The 26,223-nt window shown below is 40.6% G+C and overlaps 1 long non-coding RNA gene across 2 annotated transcripts; it reads right to left on the bottom strand.

Moving 5' to 3' along the window:
* Nucleotides 1–2,452: 2,452 nt before the first annotated feature.
* LOC112922737 (uncharacterized) lies at nucleotides 2,453–25,884 on the bottom strand. Of its 2 annotated transcripts, XR_011996983.1 has the most exons (3): nucleotides 25,777–25,884; nucleotides 6,065–6,178; nucleotides 2,453–3,456 (listed from the first exon to the last, which is right to left on the bottom strand). It is a non-coding gene; the product is annotated as an uncharacterized lncRNA (long non-coding RNA). The 2 variants fall into 2 exon arrangements; XR_003235509.2 differs by lacking the exon at nucleotides 2,453–3,456 and having other exon boundaries at nucleotides 4,769–6,178.
* Nucleotides 25,885–26,223: the final 339 nt, after the last annotated feature.

The raw sequence follows: 26,223 nt of genomic DNA, 5'->3' as shown, positions 1-26,223 counted from the left end.
ATGACATAACTAGAGTTCACATTTTACAGCCTGCTTTATTTTATGAAAAAAAGGAAAAAGTATAGACAGAAAGATTTCTGTAGCAGAAGAGAAAATCCAGAAATAGAACCAGATACATATGGGAATTTATACATAAAAAGATAAAAAAAGATGGATCACTTATAGCAGTTTTAGGACTCCAGGATAGTTATGTGGGAAAACAATTAAGTTTAATCCATCTCTTACACTTAATGCCAAAATGAATTCTAAAATAATCAAAGGTTTTGACATGAAAAAATTAAGCCATTTGTAATTAAATTGGAAGAAAGCACTTTTATTTTTATTTTTTAAAAGATTTTATTTATTTATTCACTCACAAGAGACACACAGAGAGAGGGAGAGAGAGGCAGAGACACAGGCAGAGGGAGGAGCAGGCTCCATGCAGGGATCCCAATGTGGGACTTGATCCCAGGTCTCCAGGATCACACCCTGGACTGAAGGTGGCACTAAACCACTGAGCCACCAGGGCTGCCCAGAAGAAAGCACTTTTAAAAATAATCTTGATGTGGAAAAGACTCAAATCATGACCTCAGAGTCAGCAGCTATAGATACTAACTACATAAAAAATTTTCAAAATCCTCTATGATAAGAGTCCTGTATGACAAGCGGAGTCAAAAAACAAATGATAAAAACAAATGCAATTCATAGTAAAAGAGTTAATTACTTGAACATATGAAGATTCATGCAATTGATTAGGAAAAATATCAAAACCACGACAAAAAAAAAATGGCAGTGGCTACAAATGGCATTTCAGAAAAAAGAAATACAAATGACTCTTATATTACAAGTCCATGTAACACATATTAATAAAAATAAAAAGTAAAACTACAATTAGAATATCATTTTAGTTTTATAATCAAAGCATTTAATAACTTCATGATAGTAAGATTGTCAACATACAGTAAACTTTATATTTTGCTGCTAGGAATGTCAAATGACTCCCTCACTATGGGGACACTTGGCAATATTAACAAAGATTACAAATGTATGTATGTAGGCCATCATCCTCCGGGAATTTATTGTGGTGACATACTCGTATGTACAGTTTTTGTATGTCCAAGTGTATTAGCTTCCCATGGCTGCCATATCAAATTACCACAAACTGGATGACTTAAAACAAGAGAAGTTTATTTTCTCTTATCTCTGGAGTTGGAAATCAGCATCACTGGGCTGAAACCAAGGTGTTGGCAGGGCCACGCCTCATCTGGAGGTTCTAGGGGAGAATCCATTCCTTGCTCATTCCAGCTTTTGGCAACTGCTGGCATTCCTTGAGTTGTTACCCTGTTACTGCAATCCTTAATTTTAGTATCTAAGCTGCCTAAGCTGCATCTCTGTACACAAAATTCTCCCAATTCACTAGGGTTAAGATACAGTGACACAAAGCCAAGATCAAGATAAGCACAGGTGCCACCAGATAGTGGAGGAGAAGACAATAAGATATTGATTTTATGACAACTTAAAACTTGGAACAGAATGCTCCTACTTAAAGAGACTTGGTTTTGTGGAGAAGCTCCAGCAAGATACACAATGCAGGTGTCAAGACCAGGCTGCCCATGGCCACAGGGCCAGGTGTTGCTCTGTCTATCTATTGGTCTCCTGTGCTGCCTTTAGCAATGCTGTTATGAAGCCAGGATTGGATTTGCTCAAAGTTAGGGTATTTCCATGGTTCACTTCTTCATCATTAGGGACCATTGTTTCTCCAGCAGGTTTGGGTAGGCCATCAAGAGAGAGACTTTGCACAGAAGGGCCCTCTCTACTTGGACACAGAGAAGCCATTTCAGGCAGTTGGAGATGGGACAAATCAAAGCATAATGGGACAATGGGTGGCCACAGCCACAGGGTGGGAAAACTCAAGGTGGAGACAAATCCTGTGGCCCCAAAGGTGTCTTTGGCTTGTGGCCTCTGAATTGTTCCTGCTTTCTCAGGTCTTTGCTCTAGTCCCTAGGGGGGCTGAGGTGAGCTTCTAGTCCTTGGATCTTTTCACTTGCCTCTTATTTGAATTAGTTGGAGTGAGTTTCTCCTTGCAATCCAAAGACACCTGACTGGAACATGGATTCCTTTTTTTCACATTCCTTTTGCAAATAAAACACATGCCAATCTCATATTCAAAGCTTCTAATACTTACAAGGGATCAATAATGTGGTTACATGAATGCTAAATTTTGAGTGTAATGACACAAACTGCCAAATGGTAATGGGGAGGCATGAGACAGTGAAAGAAGCTGTTTAGACTCAGGCATGTTTTATTTATTTATTTTTTATTTTAAAAAATATTTTTATTTATTTTTTTTAAAAAAATTTTTTATTGGAGTTCAATTTGCCAACATGTAGCATAACACCCAGTGCTCATCCCGCCAAGTGCCCCCCTCAGTGCCCGTCATCCAGTCACCCCAACCCCCCACCCACCTCCCCTTCCACTACCCCTTGTTCATTTCCCAGAGTTAGGAGTCTCTCATGTTCTGTCATCCTCACTGATATTAAGGCGTGTTTTAATCTGGATGTCATCATTTACTTGCTGTGTGACTTTGGGCAAATGATTTAAGCTTCCCAAGACCATTTTTTTTTATCTGAATATGGGAGAAATACCATATGCTGTCTTCCTGAGAGGATTAGAGAGAGCACATGTGCTATGCTGAGCCATGTACTTGGCACCTAGTACATGCGCAATAAATAGCAACTGATCATGTGACAATGAGTTCCTGAGTGATGAACTAGTTGATATACTGTGACTCTAATGGGAAATGTCAGAGTGAAATGAAAACTGCATTTATAAGAAGACACTAAACTGAAATCAAGAAATATAGATTTGTCAGTGGTTGGGTATGTAAATAAGAAGAGTTGGAGTGTATGTGGAGATGTAAGTTGATTTGGACTGCATGAAGAAACTGCCTAACACAGTGTAAGGTTATCAAGGAGTTGACCGATAGAATGTGCTTTGTGTCCCATGGAAAACCAACGAATTACCTCACCTGGAGCAGCGTACTGTAAAAGCCAATGAAGAGAACAGGGAATTCCTACACATTGGATAAAGGAGAAACACCAATGACAGTTACTACAGTCATGGCAGTGACTGATAAAGTGCAAAACAGATGTGTTAACCTCCAAGTGCATTTTGGGGATTAATAGATCTCCAAAAAAATCAGAATACCAGAGCTGTGAGTTCTTTTATCTGAGCCTCTATTCTTAGGTGATCTTGAATCACAAAAGATATTTGGTTGTTCCCCTTGAAAAAGTTGAAGTGCGGGCAGCCCGGGTGGCTCAGCAGTTTGGCACCACCTTCGGCCCAGGGCCTGATCCTGGAGACCCAGGATGGAGTCCCACGTTGGGTTCCCTGCGTGGAGCCTGTTTCTCCCTCTGCCTGTGTCTCTGACTCTCTTTCTCTCCTCTCTGTGTATTCTCATGAATAAATAAATAAAATCTTAAAAAAAAAAAAGAAAGAAAAAGTTGAAGTGCTTTGCTCTGAATGGCATACTATTCATGTGAGGACACATATGCTTTTAAAATGTAGATCAAGAGACAGCAGGGTTGGGTGAGATCTGAGATGCTGGATGTCTAACATGCCCCCCAATGATGCTAGTGGTGCTGGTCTCAGACCACAGTTTGAAGTAGCAAGTCTCTAAATGACAGAAAAAAAACATTGGTGAAAATAATTTGTAGTTATTCCTCTGGTTTTTCCCACTTCCACATTGCAGTGTTCCCATAAAAGGCGTTGAAAATGGAATAGGACCTGGAAAAATGTATTCTTCAAACCCATCTGGAAAACCCTGGATGTTAGGGAAGAGCTTTGGGCTTAAAACTTGCATGTGGACAGGCTTGCTCCCTCCTTCCACACTGGGGCACTTTCCTCAGCCTTGCCCTGCTCTTCAATGCCTGTGTCATAGGTAGAAAGAGGGTGGAATATGATTTTTGGGCAAAGACAGGAAGCAGCCTATGGAATCATGTCATACTAAGGTCTGTAATCCTTTCGACTGTGACAGTTCATTGTCACTTAGCAGAAATTGCTGGTTATGAATATTTAACAAATTTGCAATTAGCTCATCTACCAACATGATTACTGAAATAGAGTGAGCCATTGAATAAAGCTTCTAGGATTATGTACATAATGCTTTCTGATTACACATGCTTACACATCTGCTTTTGTGTTTTGCTCTCCTCTGGCACCATTTTTGCTAATTTTTATAAAACCACACACCACACCTCACTGCCTTTTATAGCCTTAGATGGAGCTAAGTAGGTAGAGGAAGATATTTTTCAGATTCGGAATAGAAAATTTGGCATTGAACTTCTGAGGCAACAGCATCTGACATCCGATGTGGGGTTACCCTGCAATGAGAATGCCTGGAATCTTTCCCTAATTCCTCACCCCTTTCATTTTGCTGTCCAATTACCAAACTGCCCAACATTGTTTCTCCATTTCCAAAAAGGCATTACATATTATCTGCTTGATTCATCCCAACTGGGGTGTAATACAGATTAATTAAAAAAAAAAAACCCAAATCCACAAAAGAGGGGAGAGATCACTTGATTTGAAGTCAGGGAATCTTGCAGCTCACTGGCCACGTGACCTTGTGCCTAACTCCCTTCATCTCCTGGACTCGATTCTCATCTGTAAACTGAAGACAATCATTATGTTCTCGTATTTAATTATTAAGATCAGAGGTTGTTCTCTCTATTCTGTTGTAGATAGCTTCCAGTTCGGAGAAATAAAAGAAAAAACAAACAAAAAAAAAAAAAAAAAGAAAAGGATTTACTCTGTGATAGCAAGTAGTACAGTAGGGCAGAGAATCATTTTTCTGTGTTCTATGTAGGAACCTTTATCCTCTGGTGGTACAAACAACCAGTAGCAGCAACATGATCTCACTTGTGCTAGATTCTGGGAAACAAAAAGAAAACATTGCACACTCTAAACAGACACTATCGTTATGCTTTGACTATTAATTGGTTCTGTTGTTAAAAGGTTTTTATTTTTCCTAACTGTATTTCAAACTGTCATCAAGGCGGGGCAGATCATATTATCTTTGAGCTGTTTGCTGAATTGTGCTGTCTGCTTTGTTGATAGATCCCATACTCTGTTTTTCTTAGCATTTTAGAGCATTTTAGAAAATGATCTTGGTTATTTCTGGCATGCATCTTGGATTTCTAAACAGTCACTGTTTCAGAAGTGCAAAAGACAATCATGAATAGTATAAGAGTTACCAGAAGCTACTGATAATAATAGTCATGCTACTTTGTATAGGAGTATAGGGCTTCTGTGCTTGCAAAATGCTTTCACGTGCATTTAGGTCACATATTCTGCTGATACTCACAGACACCTTCTGTTTTTGTTTTTGTTTTTTTGTTTTGTTTTTTAGGATGGGCTTTTCCCAGCCCTTCTGCTGATGGAGTCTAGGGCTTTGCATTTGGAATCATCCCAGCACTGATTATACCCTAAAGACCAAACCTCCGAGTCAGCAACCTGCTAGTCTCCCCTATCTCTTTCCTATTGCTTATCATTAAACGAATATTTGAACATTTATACATTATTCATTCAGTTAGTCTTTCACACAGTAACCATTAAGGCATCTGATATCTGCAATTTGCTCCATTGTGGGGAAATAGAAATGTGACACCGTTTCTACTCTCAGGGAGCTCAGTGTAATGGCAGTGTCAGCCAGGAAAGTCAAGAACTGCTGGGGTAAAAGTCTTGCTGGAGGTAGTCCTGGACAAAGGTCACCCAACCAGCCCAGCCTCATGGGATCAGCAAATGCTTCCAGTGGATAAGTCATTAGGTGTGTGTCCTAGCCAAGAGAATGAGTGATGGCTGGGAAGAAGGTGTTTCAAAGAGAAGGATTGAAAAGCAGAGATTTGGTACCCACAATAGCATGCTCTGTAAGCATCTGCAACACAGCAATGCATTCTATAGCTACAGTTACTTGTTTAACTCTTTTATTATGGAAATAAACAAATATACACAAAGTAGAGGGAATAGTCCTGTAGGCCCACTGCTCAGCTTCAGTGATTTTTTTAAAGGAAAATGAAATTCATACCTGCTGTGAGCTTTATGGCTTCAGGAGACCACACAATGGAACAGAAGAGAGGACCCCAAAACAGGTCTGTATTGACATAAAAACTTGATGAATAACAAAGCTGGCATTGCAGATCTGTGGTGAAAGAATAGAACATTCAATAAATAGTGATGTGATAATTAACTGTATGGAAAGAATAAAGTTGGGTTCCCCCTCCACAATCTATGTAAACATAAATTCAGGTTGGATTAAAGACAAAAAGCACATCATTAAATTTTTTTTGAGAAACTGTAGGAGAATATCTTTATGGATTTGGGGGTAGGGGAGAATTTCTTAGAGTTAAAAATCACAAACTTCTTTAAAAAATGGTAAATTCAACTTTGCAAGAACAAAATACTTATGTTTATTGTAGGCCAAAATGAAAAATTAAAAATACAGGTCACAATCTAAGGGGAAATATCTGAAATATAAATGATTAATGTAAATGATCAGGATTCAATTCCAGAATATATAAAAACTTGTATGAAGACTAAAAATTCAATAGAAAAATCAGGTGATTACATGAGCAGTCAATTTTTAGAAGAGGAACATTTGAACACTTGAAAATACATTCAGCCTTATTAGTAATCAGGAAATTCAAATTAAAACCATACTGCTCTGAAGAAACAAGAGTTGGTGAGGATGTGAAGAAAAAGGAACCCTCATGCACCGCTGGTAGGAATGCATAGTGGTGCAGCTGTTGTAGAAAACAGTATGGAGTCTCCTTAAAAGTTAAAAATAGAATTACTCTATGATCCAGCAATTGCATTAGTAGACATTTACCCAAAGAATACAAAAACACTACTTCAAAGGGATAAGTGAATCCTTTTATTTATAGCAACATTATTTGCAATAGCCAAGATATGTAAGCTGCTTAAGTGTCTATGGATTGATGAATAGATAAAGAAGATGTGATATATATATTTCCTATGATTTTGCTGTAGATGTTTTTTTTTAAGATTTTTATTTATTTATTCATTCATGAGAGACATAGAGAGAGAGAGAGAACGAGAGAGAGAGAGAGAGAGAGAGAGAGAGAGAGGCAGAGACACAGGCAGAGTGAGAAGCAGGCTCCATGCAGGGAGCCCGACGTGGGACTCCATCCCTGACCCCCAGGATCCCACCCTGGGCTGAAGGCTGCGCTAAACCACTGAGCCACCGGGGCTGCTGCAGATGTATTTATATCCAAGATTATTATATATATAAATAATTCAGCCATAAAAAATAACAAACTGTTGTCATTTGCAATGACATGGATGGAGTCAGAGAGTATAATGCTAAGTGATGTACGTCAGTCAGAGAAAGACAAATATCATATGATTTCACCCCTGTGTGGAATTTAAGAAGCAAAACAAATGAGAATAGGAGGAAAAAGAGAGAGAGAGAGAGAGAGAGAGAGAGAGAGAGAAACCAAGAAACAGACTCTTAACTATGGAGAACAAGCTGCTGGTTACCTGAGGGCAGGTGGGTGAGGGGATGGGGGAAGTAGGTGATGGAGATGAAGGAGGCCTGTCATGATGAGCACAAGGTGATATATGGAATTGTTGAATCACTATATTGTATACCCGAAACTAATCTAACGCTATATGTTAACTAACTGGAACTAAGTTTTAAAAAACCATAATTCTCTAGGGTGGATTGCATAGCAAGATTCACTGGTGTTTTTAATGTTTTACATCTTAAGCTGGGTGATGGGTACATAGTGTTCATTATACTGTTCAATATGTCTTATTATACGTCTGAAGCATCATATATATGTACTTAGGTGTATATATGCATATATATATTTTATATACATAGATGTATAGTATGAATATATATGCATATATACACACACAGGTGTTATGTAATGTTATATTTCATTAAATGAATTAGCAAAAAACTCTTTGCAAGGTTCGCTTATCTACCATGAGCAACATCAGAATTGCATTGTATGAGAATAGTGCAATTGAACTTGGTTCTTGCCCAGAAACTGCAGTTGACATATTTCAGTAGGCAGTCTGATGGAGAGAAGGCCGCGACCTGGTATGCTCTGTGCCATAACTGAACGGGTGATCCTGAGGCATGCCATTAAACCTCTCTAGACCTCAGTTCCCTAACTTGAAAATTGAAGGCATTCTACGAAGGGCCCATCGGCACTGCCTCTTGATTTACAATTCTATATTATGGCAGCATTTCTCAAAGTGTGTTGGAAAGAATCCAGGAGATACTAATCAGGATTCCTTGAGAACAGAGCTCTGTTATCAAACAAGCTGGAAATCATTTATCATTTAATGCACCATTCTTTTTTTAAGATTTTATTTATTTATTCATGAGAGACACAGAGAGAGAGAGAAGGAGAGAGAGAGAGAGAGGCAGAGACACAGGCAGAGAGAGAAGCAGTTTCCATGCAGGGAGCCTGACGCGGGACCCGATCCCGGGACTCCGGGATCACACCCTGTGCTGAAGGCAGCCGCTAAACCAGTGAGCCACCTGGGCTGCCCAATGCACCATTCTTTGGGGAGTGTGGATGTGCAGAATGGAGGCAGGGAAGGAACAGAAATACTTGCTTGTGGGAGAGAGGGATGAAGATCCAAGCACCTCAGGCACGTTCCCCTGTGCTGCCCCACTTCTGGCTCTGGGGACGTGGGAGTCATTTGTTTGGCAGACGTATTCAATCCCTTTGTGCAGCCAGAGATAGAGACAGGAGAAGGGGCCAGGGAGACCTTCTGTTCTATGCTCCCCAAGTCTCTTCTTTGGAAACACTCTTAGGTAGAGGCCATGTATTGCTTTGGCCCGTAAGAAAACAAAGCCAGCTGGCTGCACCTGCTTCCTGCTCAGAGCTTACCAGAGGTAATTGAAATCAGGAGAGGCTCGCACACAGCATGGGTGCCTTCCTTTGTGAGGCTGGTAAACAGCTTCAGCCGGGCTTTTTGTTTTCTGCCAAAAGCAACTGCACAATGAATAGCTGTGTGTTCTTGGGCACCTCACTCAACTCACTCTTGGTTTCATATTCTCCTCTTTAGAAAGAGGAGGTTTGATAGGATTATCTCTGAATCTTTTCCTTGTGCATTCATTACCTAAGACATTTATTAATGTGACCTTTCAAAGTCTCTTAGGACTTGGTTGAAGACACATTCTTGTAGAGGTATGGTTCAGTAAGGCATTCATTTGACAGTAGGTAAGGAGGATGTGCTGTGTGGATCACCTTTTTCAATGCCAGGGACACGAACAAAAACAGAGAAATTTTCTTCTCTTGTAAAGGTTACATTTTAGTAGGAGGAGACCATGATACTTAAAAAATTGTGAATATCAGGTGACGTTACGTGCTAAGACGAGTAAGGAAATAGGGCCCCTGGGCTGAGAGTGGCAGCTAGGTGTTATTTTGTGTGGGGAGTTCAGGGAAGACCTCCCTACGAAGGTGCCATTTGAGCAGAAACCTAAATGTGGGGAAGGATAGCCACTCCTGGTGGGAAGGGTATTCTAAGGAGAGGAACAGAAATGTGCAAAAGGCCCTGAGGTGGGAGTGTGTCTGGCCTGTATAAGGAACAGATTGACAGTAGGAGGAGAGTGGCCAGAGATGAAATGATGGAGCTAGTGGGAAGTGGAGAAAATCCTGGATTTCATCTGGAGTGGGATGGTAAATCAAAAGAGGGAACCAAAAAGAGAATTGACATGATTTGAATTAAATTTTAGAGAAAAGATTCCTCTGGCTGCTAAGAGGAGAGCAGTTTGGAGGGGCAGAGGACAGACGGAGGGGGAAGCAGGGACCCAACTGGAGATTATACAGTGTTCTGTGTGAGACACAGATTGTAGTAGGCTTCAGGGTGAGACTTGGAAAAATCCTAGGCAAGGACTCTGACTGGCTCAGCCGCAGAGTGACAGGGTCCTGTGACCAGCAGTTGCTCCTTGAAACCCATGGCTGGGACAAGAGAAGCAGTGCCCCAGTGGAAGTGGTGGGCCAAAGCAGATGTGCACTGCACCATTGGAGAGAAATAAACAAATTAAAAAAGGAAAGGAAAGGGAAGGAAAGGGGAAGGAAAAAGATGGAGGGGAGGGGAGGAGAAGAGGGGAAGAGAAGGGAAGGAAGAAAAAAAAAACTCACCACGAGAATGAAGAGGAGAAGTGAAAAATAAGAGAGCTCAAAATTATTTCCTCACATAATCTTGCAGTTTTTTAAAAAAGAACATAGGGCTATAATACATTAATGCTTCCTGTGACATCACCAATAAATTGATGTGTGTTGATTACTTCTGGGCAGGGGAGGAGATTTCGCTGCACGTTAAGACAGAGGGAATTAACAGTATCAAGCTACTTTTCATACTTCCTTGAGTCTTGCAATGTTGCCATTCCTGGGCTTCAAAATGTCCATCTGATCTATTGCTTCCTTTGTTTCTCTCACTGCTACCACCCTGTGTGGAAAACCCTTCTCCTTTCAGAGGGTGCAAATCCTACGGGACTCGGTCCACAAGGAGACCAAGGACTGAGCCAGAGGCAAGTCATCCCTTAGCGCCCTGTCTGTGGTCCTGACCCACGAAGGGGGAGCGCTCTGAGGCAGGGGCGGTGGGTGGAGTTTGCGCAGGAGAAGGAGTGGAGACAGCACAGGGTTAGGCGTGGGGTGGCAGGCAGGGGCCTCTGAGCTGGGCATGCGTGGCGAGATGAAAGGAGCAGTAGAGGCACAAACGGGAGCCAATGGAAATCTGGGACAGATCCTTGCAGAGGCAAGGAGAGCAATTGAGAAGTTTCTGTGCCAGCTTGGCCCCAGGTAAAGGAACCCTCACTCTTGTAATGACGGCAGTGAGAAAAGACTAAAATGGGACAAATCTCAGGCACATTTCAGGAAAGAGCTCTGTTACAAATGGAAGAAGCAGTCTTCTCAGCACAACGTAGGAAGAAAATCAAAGTAGCCTGGTCAATCCATCAGTGTTGAAATGTTTTATTTTCTAGCTTATATTGAGATGATGTACGAGCTGCTGTTCTCCATATCTTTTACAGGTATTAATTCATCAGCTACCCCCAAACAATCCATTTTGCAGATGTGAAAAGTAGGCACAGAAAATTTACATAATGGAAGTTTATTTCCAGCAGTTTGATTCCAGGTTCTTAATCACACTAATTCCCATGGGGGATTCTGATACTGATAATGTGCCTTTGTAGTCTCTCTTGCATCATTTTTGAGAAATGTCAATTGCATATAGTCCCTTCACTCCCTGATGGTTCATTGGATTGGAAATCGCAGACATTCTTTATAAACATGACAGACATTTCAAGTTGTGTGCCACTGCTCCTTCTAAGGTGAAACACTTTTATTAACATGCATAAGGACACATAGGGTGTCTGTTCAGGCATATTCACACACACACACACACACACACACACACACGCCACACACACAGAAACAACCAGTACCAAGTGACAGTTGAAGAAATTCTTTGGGCCACTAGCAGAGGGCTGGGTCCTATTATCTCTCGACTTCATTGGTAGGCTGTGACATCAAGCAAACCACTTGACCTTCCTCTATCCATGGACTTCCACCTCTTCAAGTTACCAGTAAGCAGTTGAGGTTTCTCAGCCAGAGCCTCAGGAGAATTGAGGGGCACAACTTCCACAATCAGGCAAGTCTATGGTTCTGGAACAAAGGCAGCAGTGGCTGTGTTTAATTCTTAGCCCAGGTAGAACCTTGCCTATAAATATGTTGAGTTACTTAAGACTCTAAGAGCTGCAGTGCAAAGCTGCTTTGGAAGAAATGCCAGCCCATTCAAATTTAGATTCAAAACACCTGCATTTGGAGAAGCTTAAGTAAACAGCAGGTGCCTTCCTGTTTCCTGAAAAACCGAGTGGAGTGTGAAACTTGCCTCCATTAGCTGTTTGGTTTTTGTGGGTTTTTTTTGTTTTTGTTTTTTTTTTTTTTTTTTTTTTTTGCATTTTTTAGCCTCTACACATGCTCAGGCTGTAGGCCATGCTCCATCAAGCAAATTTGCTTGAACCTATTCCAGATATCCCCGAAGTGGGACTTCTGTCATTTCTCATCACTCCTCCAGGTCACAAAAATCAATAATTTATATGATCAGGACTCAAAGAGAATGAATCTGGCCTGAGAGACAGAATTAAAAGAAGAAAAACAAGACTCACTCCACTGCTATAGATATCCTTGGCAAGCAAGCCTTTATTTAAGGCAGGCAGCATTTTGGAGAGGAAAATACTGTAAGTAAAAAGCGAAAGTTTAAGAAATCTAAATTTCACCTTCTTCTTAGGTACCTACTACAATGCGAGGCTCAGCAGAATGGCATTTGGATGTTGTAGACACAACATCTCCTGCAACCCTTTTAGAAGGCAATCAGAACTCTCTTGTCCTAAATGGGTCCTCACTCATCTTTGTATATTGAAATCACCCCAGGTGCCTTAGGAGCTCTACATCTATAAAATCTGCATGTCAGTCAATAGGACCTAGGCAGGTAGGTCTCAAAATGCCCCTAGGTGATTGCAGTGGACATCAGATTAGTCTGTATGTTACTGTGTCTGATGACTTGTCCTTGGAAGAGACCCCTAGCTGGCAGCTGGAATTCCTCTTTATTCATTTTCTGGTTTTGCTTTTTAATTTAGTTCTATTAAACATGTCTTTTCTCCAGAGCCACAAGGAAATCCGCTATCCCCTCTCCCACCATCCCTCCTTTTTTTGTTTTAAACAGTAGAATTTTAACATATTTATTGAATAATGATTTAAAGAAAAGAAAGAAATTATCTGTAAGTTTTAGGTTTTATTTGCGGGGGGGGGGGGGGAAAGGAGGAACAGAGGCAGGAATTCTTTACCAGAAATGTAAATAAACTCCCCCAAAATGACTTTTGCTTCTGGGCTTTGAGAGCATAAGATATAATAAAGTGGCAGAGAGAGCTATGAACATTTGCACCCTTGAAAAGCTTTGTATCGTTTGTAAATTCTGAGAAGAGCAGATTTTAGAAACCTCATTTAGAAGCAAGTTGCTTTAAGGATTTTCCCCCCATAAAATTAATTGCATACTAGAAAATCATAAAGAAGGAGTTAAAAAAATCAACTGAGTAAATTTGAAGATCTAATTGGCTTCTTTAAGAGATTGATGAATAGGATAGCATCCCACCTCGCAAGTAGAGAAACTCTCAGTTGTAGGAAATGGAAGGTTTCTCTTGGCAGGAGGTGGGGCAAGAGTTACTAACTAAAGAAAAGAAAAGGTTGCTACTTGTCCTTTTTGTGGAGATGGGAACTGCAAGGTTTTTATCATGCAGACGACCTCACTCTAACTGATCTGGAAGTTTCAGATTGATTATTACAAGATCATATCCCTGGGATACATGGAAACCACAATTAAGTGTTGGTTTGCCCTCCCTAGGGGGCAAAGGGCTCCAACTTGGGCTCTTTGTTTCTTTTTTAACAGAGTGCAAAGATTATTCTCTTGAATTGGGATCCCTTGATGCTGTACTCAAAGAGGAGGTGAATAAAGGAGCATCTGACCTCAAAGAGCCCAGGGCTCCCCCTCCCTGTGTATCCCTTTTGTCCTGAGGTCCTTCCTTCTCCATCTGGGAGAAGAAAAGACAGCTAGACCAGCTAGTCTTCAGGCAAGCATCTTGCAACACAATCAAAGTGATGTAATTGGCCTGTTTCATGATCATGTGTTTACTATATTTAAAACCAATAGTTTTCTGAAACTGGAGGTGCTAACAGCTCATTAAATTTTTGAAGGAGCTAAAGTCCACACAAATTAATATACGTATTAGAAAACTAAGATGAAAAAAAAAAACTAAGATGTATGTATAGAAATACTTATATATTTCTCAAAACCAATTTTTCCCAATTCCCTTTCATTTTTCTACTACCCTATTCATGAGAAGAGAAAATAAATAAATAGAATAACATTACATGCATGAACAAATGACATGAAAACAAAACTCATTTCTAATTTGTTTATCTACCTGTCTTCATTTTGCTTAAATAAAATGTAATTAGATATTTTGTCATGTGAAAATTAAACTTTGGCTGTAATTGTGTCTTCGATATCCCTAAGTAGGTCATTTATAAAAAATAACCAGACATTTCCCCAATTTTTCTATAGTATACTGTTTGAATTATAGTTTAATATTCACCATTTCTTTGTGCACTATTATTTGCATGCCTATTCAATGATGTGTGGTTAGCAATTACATTAGCGTTTAACATTTAGAATTGTTTCATCCTTTATTTCAAACACACCTATCATTTTTATTTTACTACAGAGACTATAAACTATAAGTCTGGATTTCTAATGTGCTTAAATTACATGTAACAGCCTAGATTTAATGGTTCAATTATCCTGAAAGCCTGATATTATAGTCATAATAAATGATAGAAAAATCAGTCATCCAGTATCAGTTATCTGTTGTCACATAACAAATCACTTTAAAGTGTAATGTCATGAGGCAGCCATTTTAGGATGATCGTGGGTTCTGTGGGTCAGGAATTTGGGTAGAACATAGTGAAGCTGGCTTGTATCTGTTTTAAGATGTCTGGGACCTTAGCTGAAAAGACTGGAAAGCAAGGTCCATCTTAATGGCTGGGGCTGGAATCATCTGGCGGTGTCTGCACTCACTCATCTGATGGTAATACTGGCTACTGACTGGAACAGATCCACAGGGCCCTTTTTGGCGATTTCTCTGATGGGGTTAGTTTGGGTTTCTCACAGCATGGTGCCTGGATTCCAGCGTGAGCATCCAAGGGAGTGAATGGAAGCTATATCACCTTTTATAACCTGGCCTTGTAAGGAACATAGTGGCACTTCTGGTACAGTCACAAAACCTACCTGGCATCAAGGAGAGGGACATAGACCCCATTCCTCCATGGGAGAAATGCCAAATCACCATGTAAGAGGGACATATGGGAGGGAGATATTTATGTGGCCGTTTTCAGAAAATGCAATCTGCCACACACCCATAGTTCACTCTGACATTTTTTTCACTAATTCTTTGGAACTGATGTTTTAAGCTTTTATAATACTTGTTTACTTCCAAGATAGTCTTCCCTTTAGGTAATTGGAGTGGACCACTAGTTAGCCACAAAACTGATGTTTCCATAGTATGCAGAGAGTTGGAAACCAGGAAATTAGGAAGGAGCACTTAACAGATTTTTCGCTGTAAAGAAACTTTGTTTTCTTTGTGTTGCTTCCAGAACAACTGCTTCTCAGGAGTCCTTAACACCTTTGTTGAAGGAAGATGTTAGGTGTCTTGTGAAAGAAAAAAAAATGGTGAGTTTAGCCTAATAAAGCAGCCTTAAGACCCACAAACACTGTGGTTGCTCTGAGTGAGTTAGATATTACCACAAAGTAAGGGTACTGAGCACTTGGCCAAATCAGCTTTCAAATCTAAACTCTGTTACCTCCTGGCTGTGTGATCTTGGACAAGTTACTTGACCTCTCTGAGTCTTGTTTTCTTCAAGTGTGAAGTGGTCCTGTCGGTTATTATGAGGATCAAAGGAGATAACGGGTGGGAATATATTTTGAAATCCATAAAGTGCCATGCAGAATAATCTGGGAATAATGGCAGATTCTTTGGAGGTTTAAATGGTAGAATGAATGTAAAATACACACACAACAAGATAAATAGTATCTGTTATGCAAAGCTGAGAGGTTGCTCTTTCCGAAGTTACATGCTGGGAGTGCGGCATCTCTGGTGTATATTAGCATTTCTGCCATCAGCAGCCCATAATAAATGTTCAACGAATTCTTTTCAAGTATTCAGTCTCTGAAAGATTTCTGCTCTCGATCTTCTACAGTGAATCACATATTTGTGCAAATTTTTGCTGGTTTGAAGATTCATAATAAGCTCTAATTCAGTCATTCCAAGAGCTATATCAAGTTCAACATTCTAATTTTTGGTGTGAATTTAGACATTCAGATTGCTCTTTGCATTCCCAAAGATTCTCTCTAGAGATGGCTAGCTCTCTCTCTAGTTCTTCTCCACACCAGGCCTCTCAGCTCATGGAGGCATGAAACACTCTCAGCAGCTGAAACCTGTCACTAAGCTAGCTTTCCACAGAGAATGGCATCTGGCTCCAAACCCATGTGCTATTTCTACAGCTCCAGGAGCTGAGTTTGAAGGATCTGGGAAGAATAACACATGGTCTCTGTTCTCAAAGGAGTGACTTGTTTATGCTTTCAGAGTCTCTGGAGTTGATTGATAGTATAGGGCAAGTCCTTTGGGAATGGTGGTGTCAAGATATGGGCTAATTGAGGGAACCCTTAAGCAACAGACTAACTTTCTAAGTGCAGGGGAGAGAATGGACAAGAACTGGGGAATCATCCTGAGGACAGAGAACAAACAGCATTTTAGCAGCAGTGCACAGACAGGATGGCTCAACAAAAATGTTCTCTGTCAAGAGCACAATTTAACACATCACCTTCTAGAGAATCAAGTCAGAATCCCTGTCGGGGAGACTCAGGCCTTGGTATTTTTCAGACCTTTCAGGTGATTGCGAGTGCAGTGAAGTTGCAAATCAAGCTGTTTGGGGCCCTGGTTTCATCTCCTTTAATGCTTGGCCACTCAAAGTGTGTTTCCTGAACAGGCAGCATCGAATTACCTGGGAGCTTACTAGAAATGCAGAACCTCGGGCCTCCCCAATAAAGACCTGCTGAATTGGAATCTGCATTTCACGGTATCTGCAGGTGATACTGTATGGAAAAGTCAGAGCAGCAGTGTTCTAGAGCAGTAGTTCTTGAACTTAGCCACATATTAGAACTAGTTGGGGAAATTTTAAAAATCCAGAGGCTTGTATCTTAGACCAACGAAATCTCTGGGCATAGGATCGAAGGCTGATCCTGCAAATGGATTAATTGGCAATTGTTAGTGCTCAGGACTGCTTAGCATTTCTTGCATTAAACCATACCCTGACTCACGTATCAGTTCTGATTTTTTAATCTCTTTAAGGAAGAACAAGAATGAGATGACCCTGACAACAGCAGGAGTACCAACTGGAAAATAATCCCAGTGTGGAACCATCCTACTTTTGACATTTTCTCCCCAATCTTTTATAGTCAAGCTACTGTTAATTCATAGCAATTTTTAAAGTTATTCGCCTTTATTGAGATTTTCCAAAGTAGTCAAGTTAGTTTTATTTTTTAAAATGTAAAAATCTCTTTGCACTCATATTCATTACTTTACATAGCATATAAATAGCTTGCATAATTTCAGAAAATGGGAAATAGTGCATAATCAAGTTTGGGAGCCTATGCAACTGATTTTGGGTAAGGGCATGACTCAACTTTTGGAAGCAAAAGGGACAGGCTACTTAGAAAGTATTCTTTAATAACTCATGTTGATCCACAAACAGCAGATGCAAATACAATTCTCCAGGTGAAACATGCTCAGGCTCAGCATTTCCTGCCTCCAAACAGAGAAACTACCAGAAATGTCACCGTCCATTACGTGAGGACAAAGTCGCCCGCTCCCATCTCATGCACAAATGTGTTGACATTTTTGGATGTTAGCTCCCAACAAATGCCACGGTTCCACATTCCCTGTCTCCCCATGTGCCCTGTGCAGGAAAATACACCTTTCAAGTTATAAAAATTAAGCTTTGGCTTGAACTGGCTGGTAGCGGATGTGGAATTTGGAGGACTCCTCAGGTGTCATTGGAGGTACAGACTCCTCAGGAATCTGGTTTCAATGTGCGCTTAGCTATTTTCAGATGTCATTTGTTCTCCCAGCAAAATCTAGGGAAAATCCTAAATTCCTCTCCAAGCCTCTTTGGAAATAAAACCCTTGCATGTGTCCCTTTGTCTTCAGTCCAAACCAACAGCGATGCTTCTGCCAATTGCTATGGTTTAAGCTCTTATGGTAAGTGAATGAAACAGTGACAAAAATAGAAACTCCAATGAAAAGATAATGTTATACCAGATCATTCTGGTTGCACATTTACTCTACATCTGTAAGTGCTACAGTACCCAAGGAAGGCCGAGTAGGAACACACTGCACATATTAAGGCCTGCTGCAGCTATCTGCTCTCTTCAAATGCATCACACATAGTCGAATGTCCTCCTTGCAGGCTTTAGGAAGAACTGTTAGTAAAGCATAGGGTTATATTATAGCAACTATGAAATAGGTATTCAAATAAACATGAAGACTAGAAATCTGTATCATTGGAAGTTGCAGACACAATGTATATATCAAGTATTGAAAAGCAAGACAAGCAATCTATTTTCACAAGAATGTTGAAAAATAGTGCATATGAAGCCACTCATTTCTTAGGGATCTATTCCTATTGTTTGCTTGGGAAAATGCTCACAAATTTTAACCTTACAGCTAAAATTCTCCCTACAATCAGTTTGCAACCACTGAGTAAAATGAATATAAATTGTGAGACTATAAATAGATCCATTTGTAAATGGTCTGGCTTGTCAATATCTTCAAAAAATTGTCACCGATATGGTCATGTGCAAAAACTGCCTGATTCAGAATTGAAATCTGTTTACGTATTATAAAATACATAAGAGGATATTATGAAATACATAAGAAGTATTATAAAAATGCTCTTACTGAATTTTGTAACAGTAAACCCAAATATAATCATTTTGATTTAAAAACCTTACGTTTGTGGCAGAAGTATTTTTCCCTTTGATGAAAACATCTTTCTCATTTTTCTTCTCATTATAAAAGGTATTAAAATGTATAAAGTATTCAGTATAAAAAAATCAGAGACCGTAGAAAAATATAAAGTAAAGCTGAAAATTACCCACAATCCTACCACTTAGGAATGACTCCTCTTAAAATATAGGTGTTTATCCTTTCCCACAATTTTTTATGAACACACACACACTTATTAAAGGATATTAAACCATAAAAACTGTTTGGATCTAGTTCTAAATTATTATTTGTAATTACTGCATGGTTATCTAGAATATTAAGTATGTCTATTTGCTTCATAAATAACTTATTGCTGAACAACCAAATGGTTTCATTTTAAAAATATTTATTTAAAAATGTTTTATCTCAAAAATTGTTTTGGGCCTTAGAATATACTGTTTAAAACTTAAAAGTCCTTAGGGATGTCTGGGTTCCCTAAGGTAAGCATCTGACTCTTGATTTCAGCTCAGGTCACTATCTCAGGGTCATAACCTCAGGGTGGTGAGTCAGGCTGTGTGCTTAGCAGGGAGTCTGCTCTCTCTGCTTCTGCCCCAACTTCCATGTGCTCTCTCTCTCTCAAATTAATAAATAAATCTTTTTAAAAACCCCACAAAACTTCAAAGTACTTAAATTTGTTACTTTTTTTTCCCTCTGAGTCATGACTTTTTCACATTTGCATAGGTCGTCCTTCCCTTACATTATGTATACATAGAGAATCAGGTCAGTACAGCATCAAAGAAAAAGATCACATAGTGCTAGGTTGTCCAATTTCTGGATTTTTTTTCTTAGAAAAGGGGTATGCTAGCATTTTCCCCCTCTGACACATGTCTTATTCTAACAGAATCTTAAAACTGAAGTTCCTAATGAAAACCAAGGTACAGTACACTAGAAATGCAATTCCAAAGTTAGGAGCCAGAATGCAACCTACATCATTTACAAAGAAAATAGAAGAAAACTAGTTTTAAAATTTCTGAGCTTCTCATCTTGGGCTCAAGAGAGTGCAGATGTACAGAGAGGATTTTTGTGATGAGTACTTTCTAGACAAGACCGTGTTGCTAAAAGTAGGGAGGCTGTAAGCCTACTTACTTGGGACCCTCTTGTCAAGCCTACTTCCTTGGGACCACTCAGAGAACTTGCAATGGGAGACTGTCTCCTGCCGCAGTAAATCCCCAGGGGGAAGGGCTGTGAGATCTTTTGGTGGTGGTGTAGGAGAGCCTGTTGCATGTGGGGATTAATGTTCTTCCCATTCCCCATGGGACACAATGTGTATGAGTGTCTCCCATGGATCAACTGTTGGCCCTGAAAGAAAGAGAGCTCCCCAGAGCCATGTCAGGGTCTGGGCAAGAGGACCACCTTGCAGAGATTATGAGGCCCCCAATGGAGAGACTATGAACCATGGGCTGGAGGCAGAGTGGCTGGTCAAAGGAGAACCATGGTCTACACTGTGAAATCTGCACCCAGAAGAATCCACAAGGGTACTCCACAGAAAGAAGTTTGGTAATTGTTTACCTGGCCTCAAAGAATTTATTGTCTATGTCAAGACATAGACAATAAACACACTCAATATATCAGAGCATGGCCTTTTCCCAAGAGCAGGCCTTCCTGGTCCAATCCCCAGGAGGGCAGGCTGTGCAGTCAGCATGCTCAGGAGAAAGCAGTGTGGTGAAAGAATGGAAAAGGACACCCTTTTCTATACCCCTTGAAAACTGACAAGCCATAGTTAGTTATTTCATTTCTATTAAGGAGTAGTTAGTCTAACTTCTAAATTGAGACTTTGTATGTGTGTGTTCAGTGGCCATAATACTATCAATTGCCTAATTCATTTGACTTACCCAGCTTTTCACCCAGGGGCAAGGAATTTACATTAAAGGAAAATGATAGAAAAGAAATGAAGTATTTTGAGTATATCCTGAGTATGGTACATGTTCAGTGGACTGGTTGCCTAGTTTTTAGTGATTCCCGACTGAAAACATTGTGGGTCAGCCGCAGATCTAATTGGTAACGACATAGTAAATGGGGAGTGGGGGCGGGGCTGGGGGTAGGATCAACATTTGATGCCTTTCTTGTATCATTAAAAAGGTTCAAAAGGCAAATGTAGAACTTCAGAAAAGGCTGGAGTACATGGTATACCCTACTAGGATATTCATAGTGAAGTCTAATTCATGTGACCAAGATGAAAAGAAAAAATGTTTCTTGTCAACGAACAATCCAGAGACATTTGTTAGATCATGCTTATTAGTTTGTTTTGCAGGCGGATTGTTTACTCACATGAGAAGGAGTCAGTTGGAGGATTGAGCCAAGGAATAAAGGCAAAAACAGGAGTCATAAGACAGAAGGAAGAAAGCGAGACTGTTGACAGTCTGGGAACAGTAAATCTTGTTTGCACAATTTTTTGTGTAAACTGATTATCTGAAAACTGGCAGGGAGAAGTCCATATGGGCAGACTGTTTTCGAAGAGGCCAACCAAGGGCATCAAGATAACAATTTTCACTGTGTATTTCTCCAGAAAGCCTTGGGGTTGAGCAAAGGGAGGAACCATCTTTCTGAGACGCTGCCATTTTTCTTCCTTCAATACCTCTTTCTTGGTTCAGCCATGCCCATGTTAGCCCATAGCTCAGGAAAATTTCTCAATGTTCACAACCTTTCCTCACTCTTTCTTTTTGACCTTCTAAGATGGTTTTAGTGTGTTTGCATTAGCAAAGAGGCTAGGGAGGAAAATCAGATGTTCCTAAAGGCTGAATTTTTCTACATTAGAAAGAACAGAGCTTTCCCCCTTTCTAAAAAAGTGAATTTGGGCAGCTGGGAGGGGAGGATGGGACAGAAGAGTCCAGATCAGTTCACTTTTTATTTATGTAGGGGGGAAGGTTTGAGGAGGTTTATTCAAAGGGACAACTCTACAATTTGGGGACAGCTGCTTCGAGGTAATCAGTAGGCTTAGGGGACATGGATGAGGATTTGGGGGACATTTTTACTGTACATAATGTAGTATTTCCCCTGTGGTGTTTTTCAAGAGTTCTGCAATAAAGATTTAAATTGCTTTTCAATTCTTTTGTAGCTCTTCTGAAAGCAATGCTGTGGTGAGAAAAGCAATGAAAAGAGCCAAGTTTATTCCAGTTATACATGTTACTAAAGCTACAATAAAGACACTTTTTTTTTTAACCCAGCATTCATCAAACTTTTTTGACCATGCTTTCCTATTTTTAGAGACTGTGGTTTCATATGTAATTATTTGGAACACACTTTGGGAAATTTGATTCTCGGCTTACATTATCTCAAGGTAGGTCAAGAATTTAAAAAAAAATTTGCTCTGTCTTCTTAATTTAATTTAAATAGCCGTATAAAGTTTAATGGTGAGGAATGACTGTACTGGGTGGGATAGCCCCAAAGTCATGTCCTTCCTGGAACCTCAGGATGTGAACTAGGGTCATTGTAGATGTAATTAGCTAAGATGAGGTCACTCTGGAGCAGGGAGGACCCATAACCCAAGATAACTTGTGTCTTTCTAAGAAGAGAAGAGATACAGAGACAGACTCACAGGAAAGAATGCCTCATGAAGATGCAGACAGGGATGGAAATCATGGGTCTAGGAGCCAAGCAACACAAAAAATTGCTAGCAACACCAGAAGCTAAGAGAAGGGCATGGAACAGATTCTTCCCTAGAATCCTCAGAGGAGCGATGGCCCTGCTGAAACTTTGATTTTGGATTCTATCTCTAAAACTGAGAGAGAATACTTTTCTGTTGGTTAAAACCATTCAGTTTGTGGCCATTTGTTAAGGCGACCCTAGGAAACTACTGCTATGGGTATGTCTCTGAATTAAAGAAATACCTGGTTTTGCAAACTTAAAAACTTGAAGACCACTCAGCACTAAGAGGTAATGAACTATTGATACAGGAAAACAAAACAAACAAAGAAAAACCACAGATGAATCTCAAAATAATTACAGTGAGTGAAAGGAACCAGATTTAAAAAGTACACACTGAAAGTTTCCATCTACAAAATTCTAACGATGTAAACTAATCTATAATGACAGAAAGCAGGTGGTTACCTGAGCCAGGGATGGCAGTATCAAGCAGGAGGGGCCAGAGGGAGGGTTCATTAAAAGCATAAAGAGCCTTTCAGGATGATGGATACATCCACTCTGTTGATTGGAAGAGCAGTTTCATCATGTATTTATGTCAAAACTTATCAAAGTTGTATACTTTAAATGTGTGCAATTTACTGTGCCTTAATTATACCTTAATAAAACTGTTTTAAAGAAAACCACTTAGGGCTTCATTCGTTTAAAATAACCAAGAAAGATTATGCAAGTTTGCATGGAGGAATGTTCGACGAATAAAGTCATCCTACCGCTGTGCACATGCTCTCTCTCTCTCCTTCACTATATTCTCATCCTTAATTGAAAGTGGTAAAGCAAACACATTACCGAAACAGCTCTAATTATTTCCTCTGGACTAGTCTCCGGCAAATTAAGAAGAGAAAACCGAGAAAGCCATTTCAGCCCTGAAATAACACCACAGGGTCTTTTCTTTGGAGGCAATCTCAGCATCCAGCAAACCTGGGCTCTTCCGCAGCCTTCCTTGGGCCTGGGAGACATGCCCGTGGCCCCGTTTAGAATGAGCCTCGGGAACCACTCCTTTTCCCTCCCCAGGTTGACACATTCATTTTCTCCCTCACTTTCCTTCTGGCTTTAATTAAACGTCACAGCTGAAAGGGGTTACCAAAGCAAACTATGAGAAGGGACACAGGGTTCTCATGCTGTCGTTTTATGTGTTGGTCTTGGCTGCTCAGTCACAGTGAACCCTGTGTCTTTCTGCTTTGAAAGCTCCTTTTCACTTATAGACTCATCTCTATCCAGATTCTGGGACATATTCTGTCTCTAGAGGGCTCAGTCACAGCCTGGGTGCTTCTCTTATAAGCTCCCATTTTCACTCGGTCCCAGATGCACCATTTCTCTGGTTGGAATTCTCTGCCGTGTGCAGCTCTTGACTTGAGCTGCTGGCTCCTGCACGCACAGGCCAGAAATGCCTGGACATCAAACATCCCCTGGGAGGACACTCAACAAATGAGTGATGGCAGAGGGTGTAGCAATATCTCAGTTACCCTGCCCCTCAGGTGAGCTCCCTCCACACCGTTTCCTCATGTTCTCCCACAGCATGACGTTTCAGCCGCCCATTATATAGCTAACGGAACCACACACCCGTCAAGCTACATTTCCTTCCTCGTATCATGCCCTCACTTCTTTGTTAGTGTTGAAGGAACCCTCCGGGTAAATTCCTTGCCTTCAACTTCTTGTCTCAGCATCTGCTTCTGAGGAAGTCCACCTGAGACTAAACCTCATTTTAGAGTTCATTGGCTACTTGACTCTCTGACTCCCTTTCCACACCTTCTTCATTCTGTCTCCCACTTTTCATAGATGCCCATTCCATACAGTTGAGCTTCCAGCTGGGTCTCTATCTATCACCATATGCCTGAGCCCTTGAAGGCTGGCATTTTCTGTACTCCTTCCCATGAAAGACAGTTTGGGAAAGTGGAAAGAATACAGTTGTTTCTATGGGTCAATGAGGTCATCAGAGAGAGAGATCTGGTGTGGTGGCTGAAGAAGTGAACAGATCTCAGCAGGAACATGCTGGATAAAGCTTGCTGAATGCACAGAAGCTGAGAGAAGAGTGAATTTGATTACCTGAATGAAGATGCACTTCCTTTGCTCAAGAGAACCATAGGAGAGAGAGGCCCTGTAGGGACCCTCTAAAGAACCCATAAAAAGGATTCTTTAACCATTGGCCAGGCCAATGAGGGCAAAGACCCATAGCCCAATAAAGACTGCTCTGCCTTCTGGACTTTCCTCACTTCAGGGCTCAGACCCTGCAGCTAGGGAGTAGAGGAGGGGAAGGGTGAACAGGAAAAGAGTGCTCACCCCATTCCCCTTCTCAACCACAGGGCTATCATCTGCTCAGTGAAGGACTTTCCTCAGTTTGAAGTTTGAAGTGCCAACTTGGTCCCCAAACTATAAGACCTCAGCTGTGCTGGGACCACCTCTTTATCCCACTGTGATTAGCAGAACAAAAGCCCCAGAAATGCCCATGACTTAATCTCTAGGACTCATGACTATTTAACCTTATATGGATGGCAGAAGGGACTCTGTAGCTGTGAATAAGGTTATGCTTGCAATGGGGAGAGGAGCCTGGCTTAGCCTGGGGGTGGGGGTGGGGTCCAATTTAATCCCATGAATCCTTAGACGCAGAGAACCATTTCCAACTCTGGGGAGGGAGATTAGACAGAAGAAGAAGGGGAGATCTGAAGCATAATGGGGACTTTACCCACTGCCGATAGCTATGAAGATGGAGAAACAGACTGAAGCCAAGGAACGTGCATGGCCTCTAGAAGCTGGGAATGGCCCTCAACTGAAAGTTTTACAACTGAAAGGAACTGAATTCTGTCAACAACCAAATGACCAAGGAAATGACTGTTTCCCTGAAGCCGCCAGAAAGGAGCACAGCCTTGCTGGCATCTTGACTCTAGTTCAGTGAATCCATGTTGGACTTCTGGCTTTACGAACTTGAGGGTAATAAATTTGTGTTATATGAGCTTTTTGTGTTATATGTGTTTGTCTTATATGTGTTTGCTGTTATATGTGTTATATGTGTTTGCTGTTTGTGTTATATGTGTTATGTATAACACAAACACAAATTTGCTGTTTTTGCTGTTACTTTTAATGAAAACAATGGAAAACAAATACATAAACCATCTAAAGAATTTCTCTTCATGCTTGGGAGTTGCCCCAAAGAAAAAGCAAACCTTTGTAAATGGCTCCCTGTCAGGTTGCAAAATGCATGATACTTTGCCAAATCTCTAAACGGTTCATCAGAGGAACAGGGAAAGAACCAGGTGCCTGGTCTGAAACCAGTGGATCTGTTCTCACTGTTGCCTCTAAATGGACACCAGAATATATAGCCTATTCTCCACCTTATCTCATTTTCCACTTGTGCTGAAGCTTCTGACTCCTAAGAGCTGCATGTGCGTACCAACTGTTGCTCTCAGGGAGAGAATAGGAAAAATTCCAATTGATAAAAGCAGCATTTGCTCAGTTCTTACCTTTTAAATTCACCCTCCAGGGGCACCTGGGTGGCTTAGTTGGTTAAGCCTCTGCCCTTGGCTCAGGTCATGATCCCAGGGTCCTGGGATTGAGCCCTGCATTGGGCATCCCACTCAGCAGGAAGTCTGTTTGTCCCTCTCCCTCTGCGCACCCCCCTCTTATGCTCTCTCTCTCTCTGTCTCTCTCTCAAATAAATGAATAAAATCTTTAAAATAAATAAATAAATGCACCCTCTAATTGAATAAAAAAAACATCTTTTTATAGGATTCTGTAATCTCAGCTAATACATTGACCTGGTTCTCTCCTCTACAATTTCAAACCAGTGATTTTCCAGGCTTCAAAGCAGAACGGAGCGGTTTAATTAATTGATAGGCCTGTGGTCACCTGTACTGGGTTTGACAATGTGTGTGACTCTCACAATACAGACTCATTAAAAACACTTCCTG

Source organism: Vulpes vulpes, chromosome 14 (genome assembly GCF_048418805.1).
Source record: "Vulpes vulpes isolate BD-2025 chromosome 14, VulVul3, whole genome shotgun sequence".
Taxonomy (NCBI): Eukaryota; Metazoa; Chordata; class Mammalia; order Carnivora; family Canidae; genus Vulpes; species Vulpes vulpes.
The sequence above is the reverse complement of the archived record's forward strand: the minus strand, read 5'-3'. Positions and strand labels throughout refer to the sequence as shown.